At 41.4% G+C, this 14842-nt stretch overlaps 1 protein-coding gene across 1 annotated transcript in view; it reads left to right on the top strand.

Annotated features, from left to right (window-relative positions):
• Tmtc2 (transmembrane O-mannosyltransferase targeting cadherins 2) overlaps positions 1-14842 on the top strand; it is a 409491-nt gene that overhangs the window by 90083 nt on the left and 304566 nt on the right. The gene's annotated exons all lie outside the window — the stretch shown is intronic.

Genomic DNA, 14842 nt, shown 5'->3' with positions numbered 1-14842 from the left:
ACCTGTCCTAACTATTATATACAGTGTCTTTCTCAAATTATTTCCAGGTGTTTCTGTCTTGTTTGCAGACTTCTTATAGGAGATTTCACGTTGTCTTTCTTCAGATGCCTCTTTGTGGCTTTCTTCTCTCTGTGCCGGGGCTTCATTTCCCAGTCCCATGCTGACCTTTTGCTTTGGCATGTCCACACCCTCAGTGGCTGGCACATTTCTTTTGTTGTGTTATTAGCATGACAGCCTTTCTCCCTCCTTTGCCCTGCCTGTCCTGATGCTTCAAGCTTTTGCTAAGGCCCTCTCTTCCTCCTGTGTTCTCTGCCTCAGAGAAAGTGATAATGAGTTGTGATGACCCCATAAATTCCTGTGTGGGACCCACCATTAGTACTAGTTATATAAACACGTGATTCAATTTTATTTTTAGCAAATTGGAAAAGAAAAAGAATCGTCATTCATCCTTTTTAGCAATATAAGTTTGCATTTGATGATGGAGATTGCCTTTTTGTTGTAAAACAACATATAGTTTTATCATCACATCTTTTACTTTTGGTCAAGTTGTACTAGATTTTTCCTAGTAACATGAAACAATAGCACCCCTACAATATTCCACATAACTTGATGAAAGCTATCTTATTACATTCCCTTATTCCCCAGCCTTGCAATGATCTGTGATGGACACATGGGAAATTTAAATATTGAGCCTTTTGTTCCCCTCAGCATCTTTTCACTTCTTCATCTTGCTAAAGGTCACTCTGGATGGTTTCTTTTATCGGGCCTGTCTGTCAATTGTGAATTCTTACACACTGGCTGACACTTAATGGCTGAGTTGTTTTCTGATCAAGCAATATGGCAAGGAAGGATATTCAACTAGAGTCTCATGTATGGAAAGCCAAGGAATCCTAATCTTCTGGCAGAATAGGAAGTATAAATAGGTTTAAATGGTTCCGATGCTGGATGGTGATGGACGGGAGGAACCAAGGAAGGGGAGGTTGAGAAGGTCGGATATCCAGCCAGTAGATGATGGAGAGATACTGAAGTATTTAGGTAACTGTTGTCAGTTTTTAAATAGGATCTATTAAATAGATAATTCTAATGTAGTTACTTATGAAAGATAGCACATGAGAAAGTTTCATATGGCAAGGCTTTCCATGTAAGGAACTTATATTTCCTGTGAAAAATTTGATATTCCGGGAGCAGCTGAACTCTGTAGAACCTAACTGTATGAGTTCAGGATTACTATCTATGTGTTTTCGGAATTGTCAACTGACAAGTGCAGGTTGACCTGAAGTTGGGACAGTTGATAGGCTCCTTTTACAAGGTTGTTCATGGTGGTTGTCTTGTTCCATGTCAGAGTTTGGGCACTGATAAGATCTCTCTTAGTTACAGTGTTACTTTGAGTTAGGCTGTGCCTTTAAGGATGACTATTTCCTAGCTTCTTTTCACTACTATTTATTTGTAAATAGAGTACAGGGGCATTTTTTTTCTAATTATTTGTTCTTAATCTTTTCTCTGTCCTTTAGCGCTTCTTTGCCCCCTATATGATTGATTATTATTAATCTAAATCTCATATTGGGTTCGGCTTGGGAAACCTTTCTCTTTAGCATTTAATAGGGAATTGGGGCAGGCTTCCTTGGCCAGTCTAAGAGTGAACTAATCTGTCTTATTTCTCATTTTTAAGTGAGTTTAATTGAATTCGGCAACATCAAAGAATAAAAAAGTGTTCTAGCTTCGAGTGAACAACAATGAAATGTTTTTCTCTCCTTTCTATGCAAAACATGGAGTGCATAGCACTGTGTTAATTTTTGTGGAATATCTCACAACTATGCTGCTGTGTGCCAGTAGGGAGCATCTCTTTTGTGCAGGTGATAATGTGCAGAATTTGCATACCCATATGAGTGGTGTGTGTTATCCGTGATATGATACACCCAAAGCTTACCATCATATGAGAAGTTAAGAGTTTTGGCTTTTACTTCAGGCAGGGTCTAACAGAGAAAAATTAAGAAATGTGTTTAACTTATTTTTGTTGTTGTTGTGAAATGTAAATTGAAGATATATTGTTTACCTGTGAGCAATTGGAACTCACACTTTCCGTTTTGTGATCAAATTCAATTCATATTCCCAGGGACAAGTTGTAAAGACAACTGGGAGCATAAGATGGAACCGAATATTTAAAGAAAAATGTTCCATTTTATTGTCCTTTTTTTAACTGTGTATCTCCCAATATCCTGAATATTTTTAGATTTTTAAAGGTAGAGTTAGTAGGCATCCCAGGTACAAACATTGTTGTTCTCGAGTTGCAGTCTCTGGTGTGGAGAACTTAATTGGCTTGTATCTTGGATTTTTGTTATAAAGACAGTTTCTATTTTGGAAGGTGAAACCAGGATAATGAATGTTAGATTTTATTTTGAGTACCTCCAATTGCTTTCTCCTTTTGAGTTATCGCAGAAAAATATTGCCTTTGCAGTTTTAAATATTTTGACTTAAATAACTTGAATGTAAATATCCTAATTGTCTTTTTCACTTTCAGGAAAGGTGAAAAATTTGCCAACTTTGGACAGGACCAAATGCCATAGACACAAGCAAACAAACAAACACACAGCAAAAACAGGACAATGAGTTTGGGTTGATGATCAAACCAAAGTTAATAAGGTTCCAAACTCTGAAAATATTCCCGCAAACTTCTTCAAATCCAATTTCTGCCGTTATCTTGCAGGGCGATAAAGGCAGGAGTTTTATTGCTGGGAGAAAGGAAAAACAACAACAGTCCTTGAGCCCGTCTTGAGAAAAGGGCGCTTTGTCACACTTGAATAGAGTATGTGTGTGCAGTTTGCTCTTTTATTATTTTTCTCAATGGAAAAAAATTAGTAAGTTGGCAGGGGTTGTACAGATTTCTTTTTGTGGTAGAAGTACTGGGATATGGTAGGAGAAAACCCGCTGCCCATCCTAACACAGATGCTAATTGTTGTCTGTAATTCTTTTTGGTTGCCATTGCGATGTTCTTAGCTGCCTGACAAAAGTGATTACTAATTGCCTATCATGCTGCCCTAAAGAAGTGGGCCATTTGGTTTTCCTTTCCTTCTTTTCTTTTCTTTTTCTTTTCTTTCTTTAGGAGAAGAAACTGGGAGGGAGATTGAGGGGTTTAGGCCTGCAGCTCATCCTTACAAGCCTCAACTGCTTCTCTAATTTGCATGGGTACCTTGGGCATTGTACTTCTAGGCTCTGGCAGCTTGACCCCCCTCCTTAGTGTAGTGACCCCTGTCATCCTGCTGTTCATTCCTGGGGCCTGTTTAATGCTAATTAGGCCTTCAACCAGTTGCTGTTTACAACTGTGTGCTTTAGAAAGCAGGGCTCTCTCCAAAGACCACATTGGTGGTCTTAAACTGAAGCGGTAAGATTGAAGACCCCAGAGAAAAGCCTCTTCACATTTCTTTTTATTGAGAAATATGTAATAATCACATCATTAACATAAATAAATAAACAATGAAGAACTGAGTTTTGACCTGGATGCTCTTTGGTGATGGTTGGATGCTCTTTGGAATTGCTTTAGTTCTTGACTTCGGGGTGGGGTGGGTGGGGGGGTGGGGGGGTGGGGGGTGTGGGGGGTGTGGGGGGGTGGGGGGTGGGGGGTGTGGGGGGGGTGGGGGGGTGGGGGGGTGGTCTGAAACAGGTCATCTCAGGCATCCTTCCCACTGTGAATAAAGCTCCACTAGGGATGTTAAAATACACAGGGCAGCTGAAATGGCTCCAAGTTTAGAAATTATTTATGTGGTCATTATTACTGTTTGAGTGAACTAATGGATCAAAAGCAACAATGAAATTCTGCGGCCTTTTAAAACATGATGTCCTTTGATTTCCACCTTTCTCTAATCTCTATGGAATTTTATCAACATTTTGGATGGAAGCTTTGCTGGTCTTCCTGGATCTGGGGTAATGGGGGATCAGGAGTACTGTACAGATAGATCCTCTTTCTTCCCTGCCATTCTAATTCGAGGGTAGCCAAAGTTAGTGCAAGAGGCTTTATGCTCTTTCACGAGAACTGCTCATGGAGGTGCATTCTAAAACAACACCTTTAGGGGCTCAGTGCCAAGGATTGTCACCACTATACCACATAGTCTCTTGAAAGGGGGACACTGCAAAGCCATCTCTGCTTTGTTGACAATGATCTTCTTTATTCTTCATAAACAAGTACAGTGTGTGTAATAGTTGAGCTGTAGAGGACGGCCTTGGCGGGTTAATGCCAGGGGCCACCACCAAGTCAGACCATGCAGCAGAGCTCACGTGGGAGGTGGGAGGTTTATTGGGGGGAAGGTTCCGAGTGGACTCTGAATGAGGACAGAAGGAAAGAGAGAAAGAGGCACAAAGAGCTTGCCTTTTTATAAGGGGATATAGGGCATGCTCATGCAGCTCTACTTGCTATGGTAGCTACAGCATCACATCTTGGCTGCTGCTGCTGACATGTCCTGCTAGGTCCCTGAGAGCAGGCCAGTGTAAATGCCTCAATGCTAACAGTGTTTGTGGTTGCTAGTGGAGTTAGAATGCTGAATGTCATGCAGCTTTCAATCCTGAGTAATTTCTAAGCGGCTTCATTTTTAATTTTGATGTGTGGCACATTTACTGCAGAGAAATTAGCAAGCATATTAACACATCTTTTTTATATAACGGCTCGTGGAGTTTATGGAGAGAATGCCTTCATTTTGCCTTTCATGGATGTAATAAATCTTGTGGTGATAGGTAAACTTGTTTATGTAGCTTCTTTAACAGTGAAAATGGCGTATATTAGAATTTTTGATTAGAAGTGTTCCAGTAAGATCAAATGAGCTCAGATCTGAATTCATTTAAACAGCTTCCTGGTCTTGGGGTTGGGATTAATAGGTACCAGAAAGCAAGTAAGATCGGCTATTTAATATAAGTCCTTAAAGCATTGCACAGCATTAGAAGACTAGCCGTTTCTCTGTTTCAGGCTTTTAATTCTTTTCATAGTTCTTTCTCTGAGAAGTTGGTTATGTGGATGTGTGTAGGTACCTGTGCATGTGAGTGTGTGGAGAGAGACAAAGACAGATAGGTGGAGGTAGTCAGATTGGCTTTAAGTCCTTTGAAGGGCTCTTCCTTGTCTTCTCTTGTCTTTTCTTAGCACTCTTCATCTTTATTTTACACATAAGCATGAAGGAACTGGATGGAGGCAAACATCTTGTTACCACTGATTGGAAACTAGGAGATTTATAACCCAGCAAGTACAACCATGTGTTAACTTTCTTTGGACCTCCAGCTCCCGAATAGTGACATGGAGACTTCTTAAGTATAAAAGTTTGGCCTTAGCTTAGGCTTGTTCCCAACTAGCTAGCTCTTCAAGCCTGTTTGAAATTAACCTGTTTGTATTCGTCTATGTTTTGTCATGTGCTTCTTTATTTCACCTCTGTACCCTATGCCTCACTTCTTCCATGACTAGCTGGTGAATCTCCCACCTTAGATTCTTGCCCAGAGTTCCTATCTCTGCCTGGAAGTCCCACCTATCCTTTCCTGCCTAGCTACTGGCTGTTCAGCTCTTTATTAAGTCAATCAGAGGGGCCTTAGGCAGGTGAGGGAAGACAGAGACACATCTTCACACAGTGTACAAAAAGATTATCCCCACAACCATGTCTACTGTGTAGTTGTGACTTTCTTTAGTGGGTCACTGAATTTTCTTTATATCTGAATGCCTGTCCTCCTAAGCAGAGGATTTTTAGGATTTCATCAATGCTTTTGATTGGTCAGGAGAATAGTTAAGTGGAAATCTAAGGGGAAAGAGCTCACTACCAAACTGCCATTAACTATAGAATTTACTTTTTTTTCCCTACCCAGTTGCAGGATCTTCAAGGAGATGACTTTTGTTCCTGGGCCTTGCTGATACTCTGTGTAGTTTTCATAGATATGCTACAGAACACAAGGAGTGATTTTTGTTTTCAGGTTTAAGCTTCTGATGGAGGGGAAGTAGAGGAGAAATGGTCCTGTCTAAGGCAGCCACCAGCCTCAGCTGGCCCTCTCCAATCCTAGGAGTACACCTCTGTCCTTCTGCTGTGTCACCAGGTTGTGGTAACTGAGGTGTTGCTAACAGCGCTCGACCGTTTATAGAGCAGGATGCAGGAGGATGATACACATTTGGGTGGCGACCAAAGTGTGTCAATATTTTTTTATATACTACTACAAAAAACAGAAACAAAACCAATGATATACCTAACAAAAGTGGTACCTCAGTTGATTACCTGGCATCAATTCCTTCTTTTTGGGGCATGGAAACTCCCTGTAAAGGCATAAGCTAGCAACTGTTAAAGTGGGGATTTAACAAGGCAACTCCATGTAGCTTATCTGGTAGTTAAAAGGAGGTTTATTTTGGGGTAACTTACAACCAGTAAAGGGGTTGGTTACAGGATCCGGGAGAGGTGAGGTGCAGCCCAGCGGGGTTCTCTGGAGAACTCTGACTTGGTCTGCAATTTAGCATCCAGGATCATGAGGAGCCAAGAAGGCTTATGGAACCCTTATGGATCTCCAGTCTTAAGGGCTCCTGTCTCGGCCATGCTCCAGGAGCAGGTCGTAGATAAGCATGGCAGTTACTGGCTGCCTCACTAGGGGCAGTGCTTCAAGGTCAAAGCTGGAACAGCTACCCACTACAAACTGTAGCCTGGAGAGCATGGGCTCCATCACAGGAGGGCCTGTGTTCTTTGAAAGTGGGAGAGATACATGAAGTTGACCAAGTTTACAAATGAAGCGAATTTCTAGGTGTCATGTGCTTGCTCTGTTCCCAGGACTTGATAACATTGGTTTTCAATGCTGTCAAAAAGTTATGAGAAGAGCCAGGTGGTCGTGGCACACACCTTTAATCCTAGTACTTGGGACGCAGAGGCAGGGGAGGTCTCTGAGTTCAAGGCCAGCCTGGTCTACAGAGCGAGTTACATAGAGAAACCCTGTCTTAAAAAAAAAAAAAAAAAACAAAACAAGACAAAAACCCCGAAAAAGAAAAAAAAAAGTTAATACAGGACAACATTTGATTCTGCACCCTGTTCTCCTATTTTATTGCCAGAGGCTAACGGAAGCAGAGTTCCGGGCTTTCTCTTTGGCATTTAACATAAGGCCACCTCTAGCTCTAGGCCAGGGTTGGATTCCCTTAACTTTCATCCGGACATCAGAAAGTGGATAGGAAATGTGGAGAGGCTGTTAGTGTTTGATCAGAGTGTGTTTTTGTTTTTAATTTTCCCAGCCTATACTCAGGGAGAGTTAACGACATATTCATTTCCTCCGTGGAGAATCTGCCTTTTTACTCGATTCTGCCCTGAGGCTTCCTACACACCATTGATTCTCTTCATTGGTTTATTTTTATTTTTATATTCTGATCCAGCTGTTTGGAGAGTGTATTCAGAAAATAGCGTAGGTTGTAATTTTTATGTCTTTTTTTTTTTTCTTTTTTCTTTTTCTTGAACATCCAGTTGGGAATAATAAGAGTGCGTAATTGAGGGCTATTACTTGGCACCAAGGGGAAGAAGTTTGTCCTATCTTTTTGGACATTTTGCTTCTTCTGTGAGGCAGCAATTTGAGAGATTCATAGCGATTCACGTCAATAAAAAGAACTGAGTTTTGTTTTTGAGGCTGTCTTTAGGGCTTGGGGAGGATTTTTCTAAGTATCAAAACATTAGCTGAGGCAGATTTTGAGGAGAAAATTCTGGTTTGCTTTGATTTCATCAGAGTTGCAAAATGCTACTGGCCATGTTTTATTTAGGTTCGAGCTTTCCTGTATCCCTTGGGATCAGTTACTTTGCTTTATTTGTGGCACTTAACCTCTTTCTTTTAAAACAGGAAAGTACCTTTTATAAAATCTGTTTTACATTTGGATAAAAAAAACTATCATGAAGTGAAGGAATCTTCTAAATTATTTTGAATTGTTATTACTTCTGCTTTAGAAATCTTTTTCTTAAAACAGTTCTATTGTTTATCTTTACTGGTATCATTTTCTATACGGTTTGTGGAAAATTTGAAACTCAATTGTTAACATGCACCACAAAGCTTAAAACAGTTGAAAATGTATGACTTATTGGTTTGATAGAGAGGACTGTTCATTCTGATGGATGGAGTTCACTCTCAGATACACAAAAGTTCTTTATAAAAGCAATCCTTGTGGTTTTGTATATAAGTGCATATGTATGCACATGCACACATATTTATTACGTGTATGCATTTCTGAGTATTGTACTGCATAAGTAAAGCAGACTTTTCATGGTGGGGCAAGCACTTAAGACAGAGACTCATCATTTGTGGCCACAAGGTAACTAAACCTGCGATAAAGACCTAGCACCTCTACCTTCCTTCTTTGTCTGTCTCCTTCACCTGGGTCACCTGTTTATATCTGCATATCTACTTGTTCCTCTCTGTGTCTAAATTATTTAATCCCCCCTCATCCAAGGCTGAATGCCCAGAGATAAGTCATTTTCTTAAGCTTATACTCACCTTGGATTTTAGTACCAACAAGCCTTGCTATGACACACTGTCCCGCAGATGAGGGTGAAGATGCCCCACAGCACAAAAGTAGCCATCTCTCTAGAGCCAGAGTGATCCATCTTCCTATGACGGTGACAAAGGCTTGTTTTGACCACTTTATAGGATCAGAACTGAGACATTGATTGCCTGACCATAGCTGGAGCAAAAATACATGACAACGCACACCTTGGGCCGTGGTGGTGGCACATACCTTTAACCCCAGCACTTGGGAGGCAAAGACAGGTGGATTTTTGTGAGTTCGAGGCAAGCCTCATCTACAGAGTTCCAGAAAGGCCAGAGCTGTTACAAAGAGAAACTCTGTCTTGAAAAACAAAACAAAATAAAACAAAACAAAACAACAACAACAAAATATTGGTGAAATTATTAAGGCCACTCCACATAGTTAAAAGGGAGGTTTATTTTGTGGGGTAACTTACAAATGAAGGGGTAGGTTGCAGGGTCTGGCAAAGGTATAGTGCAGTCTGGCGGTGTTCTCTGGAGAACTCTGTTTGGTCTACCTCCAGCGTCCAGGGTCCTGGAACCAAGTGAGAGACCTCCTCTTGATCCTCCGTCTTCTGCTTTCTCCTCCACCCTGCCTTGTGGGCATGACCATTACCGAAGCCTCAATGGGGGTTGGAACTTCCAGGCCAATGCTGGGATGGCTATCCACTACAACAAAATCATGCCCTTTGCCCCCCTTTCCATGTTCTTTGTTTAAACCTTTTCATTTTGTATACTGAAGATGGACTTGGGGTCACTGCCCCCCCTTTCTGATCTTCTCAATGTAGCCACATTGAATACATCTCTCTGTTCTTTAGCATTGCTCTTCAGCATATTGGGGACACATGGGTGAGCTGAGCTTGTTGGGCCTGCCAGGGCCCTGGCTTTCACCTTAAACTAGTTAGAGTTTGTCTGTAATTTTGCAGTCCCAAGTGCCTTTCGAGTGGGAAGACTGATATTGATGTTAACAATGACAGTCTCTTATTGTGAAGACTGCTTTGTTCACTTGAGGCCTGATTTCATTGACTGCTTTTAAATTCTCCAATCTTCTTGATTCCAGAGACCCCAATTTAGAACTTATTCCCAGTCTCTAGAGGACTTGGTTCATTTCTGCAGGTTTTATTTACTATTTGATCCAACAAATGCATTGAGGAGGAGTTTAGATCCCTGAGTCAAGTTTAGGAAACACTGAACTTCTTATTGACAAAGACCACTTGCTGTATTACCTTCTCTGTGGGTTTGTAGCTTTCTTCACAGCTTCTGCTCAAAGTGATGACTGTCTTGAAATGCTTTTTGTTGGGTATAAATAATATAGAAGACTGACCTGCCATAAGCTACTCGGTTCTCGTATGGCTAATGTCTTTCTTTCCTTGATTTTTCTGTGTTCTAGTTGCTGGTTCCCTTTTTATCAAGAAGCACTAAATCAGTTCATGTACCAATCTACCTGTGTGTAGAGAGTCAGGGGAAACACAAAGGACCATTTCCATCCCCAAGTTTTTATCTCGGAAGGAATTACAGTCTAGTGAGAAAGTGTAACCTTCACACAACTTCTACATGATCGGTAGAGATAAGTCCGCACACTCTCCTTGTTTAAATATCAGTATGCTGCAGTCAAGAAGAAAGGGACAAGGTGTCAGACTCTATTCTTCTTAGAAATTCCAGTGACTCTCTGGGCTAGAAATGAGGAATTGGATTCCTTTCATTATAGTCACATGATTCATGTTCACATGAAGACCAGGGATGATGCTGGATTAATTTCCTTCAACTTGTACTTGAGAAACTTTCTCTGGCTGCCATTCTTTATAAGAATATAGATCTGCCAGTATTTTGAAATACTGGTAATGAGTTAGTCTTAACATGTATAAACAGACTCTCCTTTACCCGGAGCTTTTTGATTCGGGGTATTGCTCATTGCATCTCCTTGTCTCCAGTAGTGTCTGGGACTGGAGTCTTTAAGCTGAGATTCTTGAGCCCCTGAGAGCTGCTCATGGGAAAGATTTTTTTTCTCAGACTCTTCCTAATACCTTACCAGGGAAACAGCTCCAACACCCAGGAATGCTGTTAGAGAAGTTGCTTTATTTTCTTTGTGAGAGCATTCTGACTCATCATTTTCTGCTATAGTTGTTTTATGTATAACATTTCAAAGCGAGTCTCTCATGCATACCTATTTTCCTATTACAAGGTAGAAAAAATGAAAAGCGCTTAATTTGCTGTATTTGTCTTCATCCCGCCATGGAAGACAGTATAGCAAATGCAATTTGCATTTAGCACTCCCATTGTTGTGTTTGCTCAGTGAGCTCCATCGGGCCCTTGATTCTAACAAATGTCATGTTGGCTTGAGGTGTGGGGCTATATGTTATCGTTATCCTTGTCCTTCTCAGTACCGGTGAGTAAAACTGTTTTCGTGATTTTATATTCACGATGTCCTTAGGTGGTTTCTACTCTTTTTCTGTGGTTTAGGACTTATTTTATTTTTTTTCTTCCTTGAGCTAATTTTGGGTGTTGTCGGTAGGGTGAGATGTATTTATAAACAGTCATTAGACACATTTTATGAATTGTATTTCATTCTATGTATGGGAACTTCTTGGCTGTTTTAACTGTTTCTGGTTTGGAAAGGGGGGAGGTAAAGAAGTGTGGGGTGCTGGTATTGAGGCTTGCTTCATCCAGGGGTTTGAATAGCACAGAATCCATTTATATGCAAATGAACCTATGGGATTCCCCCCTGTAGTGTTAGTACTTGGGATACTTCCTCAGACCTCTCTTAGATTTCTTAGAATCATCTTTTGCAATTATCTTTGATCTAATCCATTTTACCTTATCAGCATGAACTTGTGTTTTTGCATATCTCTTAACTGCTTAGGGACCATTACCAGGCAGTACAGTAGCCTTCCTATAGCAGTGGGCTAAGTATTACTGTTAATTTTGTCTTGTTCCCCGCTGACAGTACTCATACTATTTTAAGTGATAGTGTAGTTTCCAAAAGTGTCATTTGACAAGAGACGGGAGCAGACTTTCCAGTTTCTAATGTTTGAATTACTTCTTCATGAAAAGTCCATCCGGAGTGTCCTTAAAGAAAGTTCGAGTTGCTGTATCTTCAATGTCAAGTGATATAGATATTCTGCAACGTAACATCTCGGATGTGTATGTTGAGTAATTGTTTCCTATTTGGGGGTTTGGCTTTATTATAGCAATGTTCTTCGACTCCAAGGATGGCAAGTTAGTACTTCTGACACTTAGTATTGTTGTTACTGAATATGGTGTTTTTGTAAATTCAATAGGAATGTTAAAAATTCATATGCCCTTTAATCTATATGTAACTGTAAGCGAAACTGATGTTAAGTTGGATTTTTTTGTATGCATGGCTTTGCATTTTTAGGTCCACCTTTGGTAGCCTAGAGACATCAGTAGGAGCACAGTGAGGCTGATTGGCAGGTGGGTTGATGACTTTAGGATTGTAACTCTTTCCCCAGAGTCCTCTTGCCTGTGTTATTTTGCCTGTGTCTGCTTGCAACCTGTTTGCCTACAATCCACCATCTTTGTGATCTCCTTAGCATCATCCCACCCTTTTTCTCATCTATTTAGTTGTGTTCATGCTAACATGTATTCTGGCTCTGGAGCATCACTGGAGACTGTGCTGTAATTTGATCTTCACCATCTTAGGTCCTCTACAGAAGCTCCCCTGCTCTTCAGGTCTCAGCCTGGCTCTGTCTCTTCCCATAGTGCTGAAACCCTGAGCTGCTTTTTTTCTTTTCCTTTGGGAACCAAGAAGTTCCAAATTGACTTTAAGGGAAAGCCTGTCCCAGATTTCTGTCACCAGCTGTCCCTTGCTCACTTAAGTATGCTCTTTCGAGATGATAATGCATCTCTTTTCCCCACGTGATTACTAGAATCTCCAGATTCGCTTCTTTTGCTTTTGTTTAAACCAGCTAAGAAATGGGGGGATAAGCCATGAGAAATGAGTTTTCTAGCCTGGCAACCACCAGATGTAGGAGGCATGTGGCATTGCCAAGCAATGGGGATCATTCCAAAGATCGTCATTGACAAAGAATTGCAACCTGCCGGCACAGATGCAGGCTTTGCTGAATTCTAGAGATTGTCATAAAAAGGGAGGAACAAATAAGTATAAACATGATACAATGGTCAGGAAAACATTTCAAATGGAAAATAAGCAGACACAGGGCCAGCGAGGATTTAATGTGATGAATTATCCACAAGAACACTGAGCAGATGCACTCCGTAAAGTTTCCTTTCCATGGAGTTATAAGCAACATTTCACTTAAGTGAAATGCCTCACTGATAGGTAGAGATAGTAACTCTCTGCCTGGGTAAAAAACAGCATAAGCTCTTGATCTCTTTGACATTTGAGAAACATGACCTGTTTGTTAAATAGTATCCCCAGATCCTGATGGATGGGCATGTGATTCCTTAGTCTTTCTTTGAATGTAATTTTGAGTCTGTGTTGAGATTGGATGGGAGGAGAGAGAATGAGTTTGTTAAGGTTAGAGAGATGACTGGGCAGTGAAGAGTGCTCACTGCTCTTCCGAGCACCCAGGTTTGGATCCCAGTAAGCATGTTGAATGTTGTTTGTGCTCCCACAAATAAAGCTTGCCTGGAGATCAGAGTGCTGAGCTAGCCACTAGAGGCCAGGCAGTGGTGGCACACACCTTTAATCCCAGCACCTGGGATCTCACACCTTTAATCTCAGCACTGGGGAGGTGGAGACAGGAAGTGATATGGCTGGGCAGGAATTGCACAAGGAATTGCAACTCCAAGTTCAGGAGACCCAGAACTCTTTTCCACCCTTCATGGATACCTGCACACACATGCACATGTGTGCGCACACAAGCGTCTCTGTCTCTCTGTCTCTGTATCCTCCCCTCTCTCTGTCACACACACACACACACACACACACACACACACACACACACACACACAGAGTAAAAAATAAATCCTTTAAAGGTGTTTGTTAGTGGGATGCAGAGTTTCCGCTGTAGGAGTTGGGTCTCTCCTCTCCCCTGTTTTAGAGTCTTGATTTGAGATTGCTCTACTGCTTGTTGTTTGTTTTCGCTGAGTTGGGGTATGCTGTTTGATCACCCTTCTCACGTATTTTTTTTTTTTTTTCTGGTGTAAATTCCCTTTAGAAGAAGTGGGTGGGGATTTTCCTCACAAGAAGTAAATGGCTGAACTAGATTCACTGTGCTTGAAAAAATAATTCATGTCTTTGTTTCTTGGCTCGTTCCCCTTCTTCTTGGTATATTTGGAACATACTGTAGTTGATTGCTGGTTTGTAGGACTCCACATAATCGGAGTTTGGGAGAGATGGTTGAATGAACCTCTTTCTAGCCCTGAGCAACTGGAGTGGGGCTGCATCACCTCTGTGAGGTTGAGGGCTGCGTCATGTACTACTGTAGCACAAATCCCATTTGGTCTTAATAATAAAAACGTGGAGTCAGATATCAGGGTGAAAGTTGAAAGATCAGAGAAGCAGAGCAGCCAGCCACTAGTTCTTACTTCTACGAACTCCTCAGCCAAAAGGGATTGAATTCCTGTCTCCTTCTGCGTTATATTCCTCTCTCTGCCCAGCCATATCACTTCCTGTCACCACCTCCCCAGTGCTGAGATTAAAGGTGTGTGTCACTGCTGCCTGGCCTCTAGTGGCTAGCTCCCCACTCTGATTTCCAGGCAAGCTTTATTTGTGGGAGCACAAACAAAATATCACCACATACTAGAGTCTGAAGACACTCCCTGCTACTAGTAGCAGAGTTCAGATTGCTCTGGTTGGAGGAGGGAAACCCCCCCAAGATTCATATTTCAAATGCCAGTCAAAATATTATATATATCCCCCACTTTAGTCATTGTTAGGAACTAACATTTTTGGGCGTCTAACTCTAAAACAGCTGACTACAAGTTAGGGAACTCCTTCTACAGTCCAGGGAAATTTATCTGCAGTGACTTAAGTCCCTTCCCTTCCGAAGTGACTTTCAGCAGGAAGAAAAGCTTTGGCATCACGTTTAATTAATTTTTTTCTTTAATGATAAACAGCATAACTTTGTAGTTAGAGTTTTCCTGCCTGGCCCAGAGTCAGAACAAATCTCTCTTACCCGCCAGTCCCACAGTCGCTCAGACCCAACCAAGAAAGCACACAGAAACTTATATTGCTTACAAACTGTATGGCCGTGGCAGGCTTCTTGTTATCTATTTCTTCTATCTTAATTTAACCCATTTCTGTTAGTCTGTATTTTGCCACATGGCTTGTGGCTTACCGGTGTCTTTACATGTTGCTTCTCATGGCAGCAGCTTGCAGTGTCTCTCCCCAGCCTTCCTCTTCCCAGCCTTCTCCTCTTCCTTG

Source organism: Onychomys torridus, chromosome 20 (assembly GCF_903995425.1).
Source record: "Onychomys torridus chromosome 20, mOncTor1.1, whole genome shotgun sequence".
Lineage (NCBI taxonomy): Eukaryota > Metazoa > Chordata > Mammalia > Rodentia > Cricetidae > Onychomys > Onychomys torridus.
Note: the sequence above shows the minus strand (reverse complement) of the source record. Positions and strands in the feature narration are given on the sequence as shown.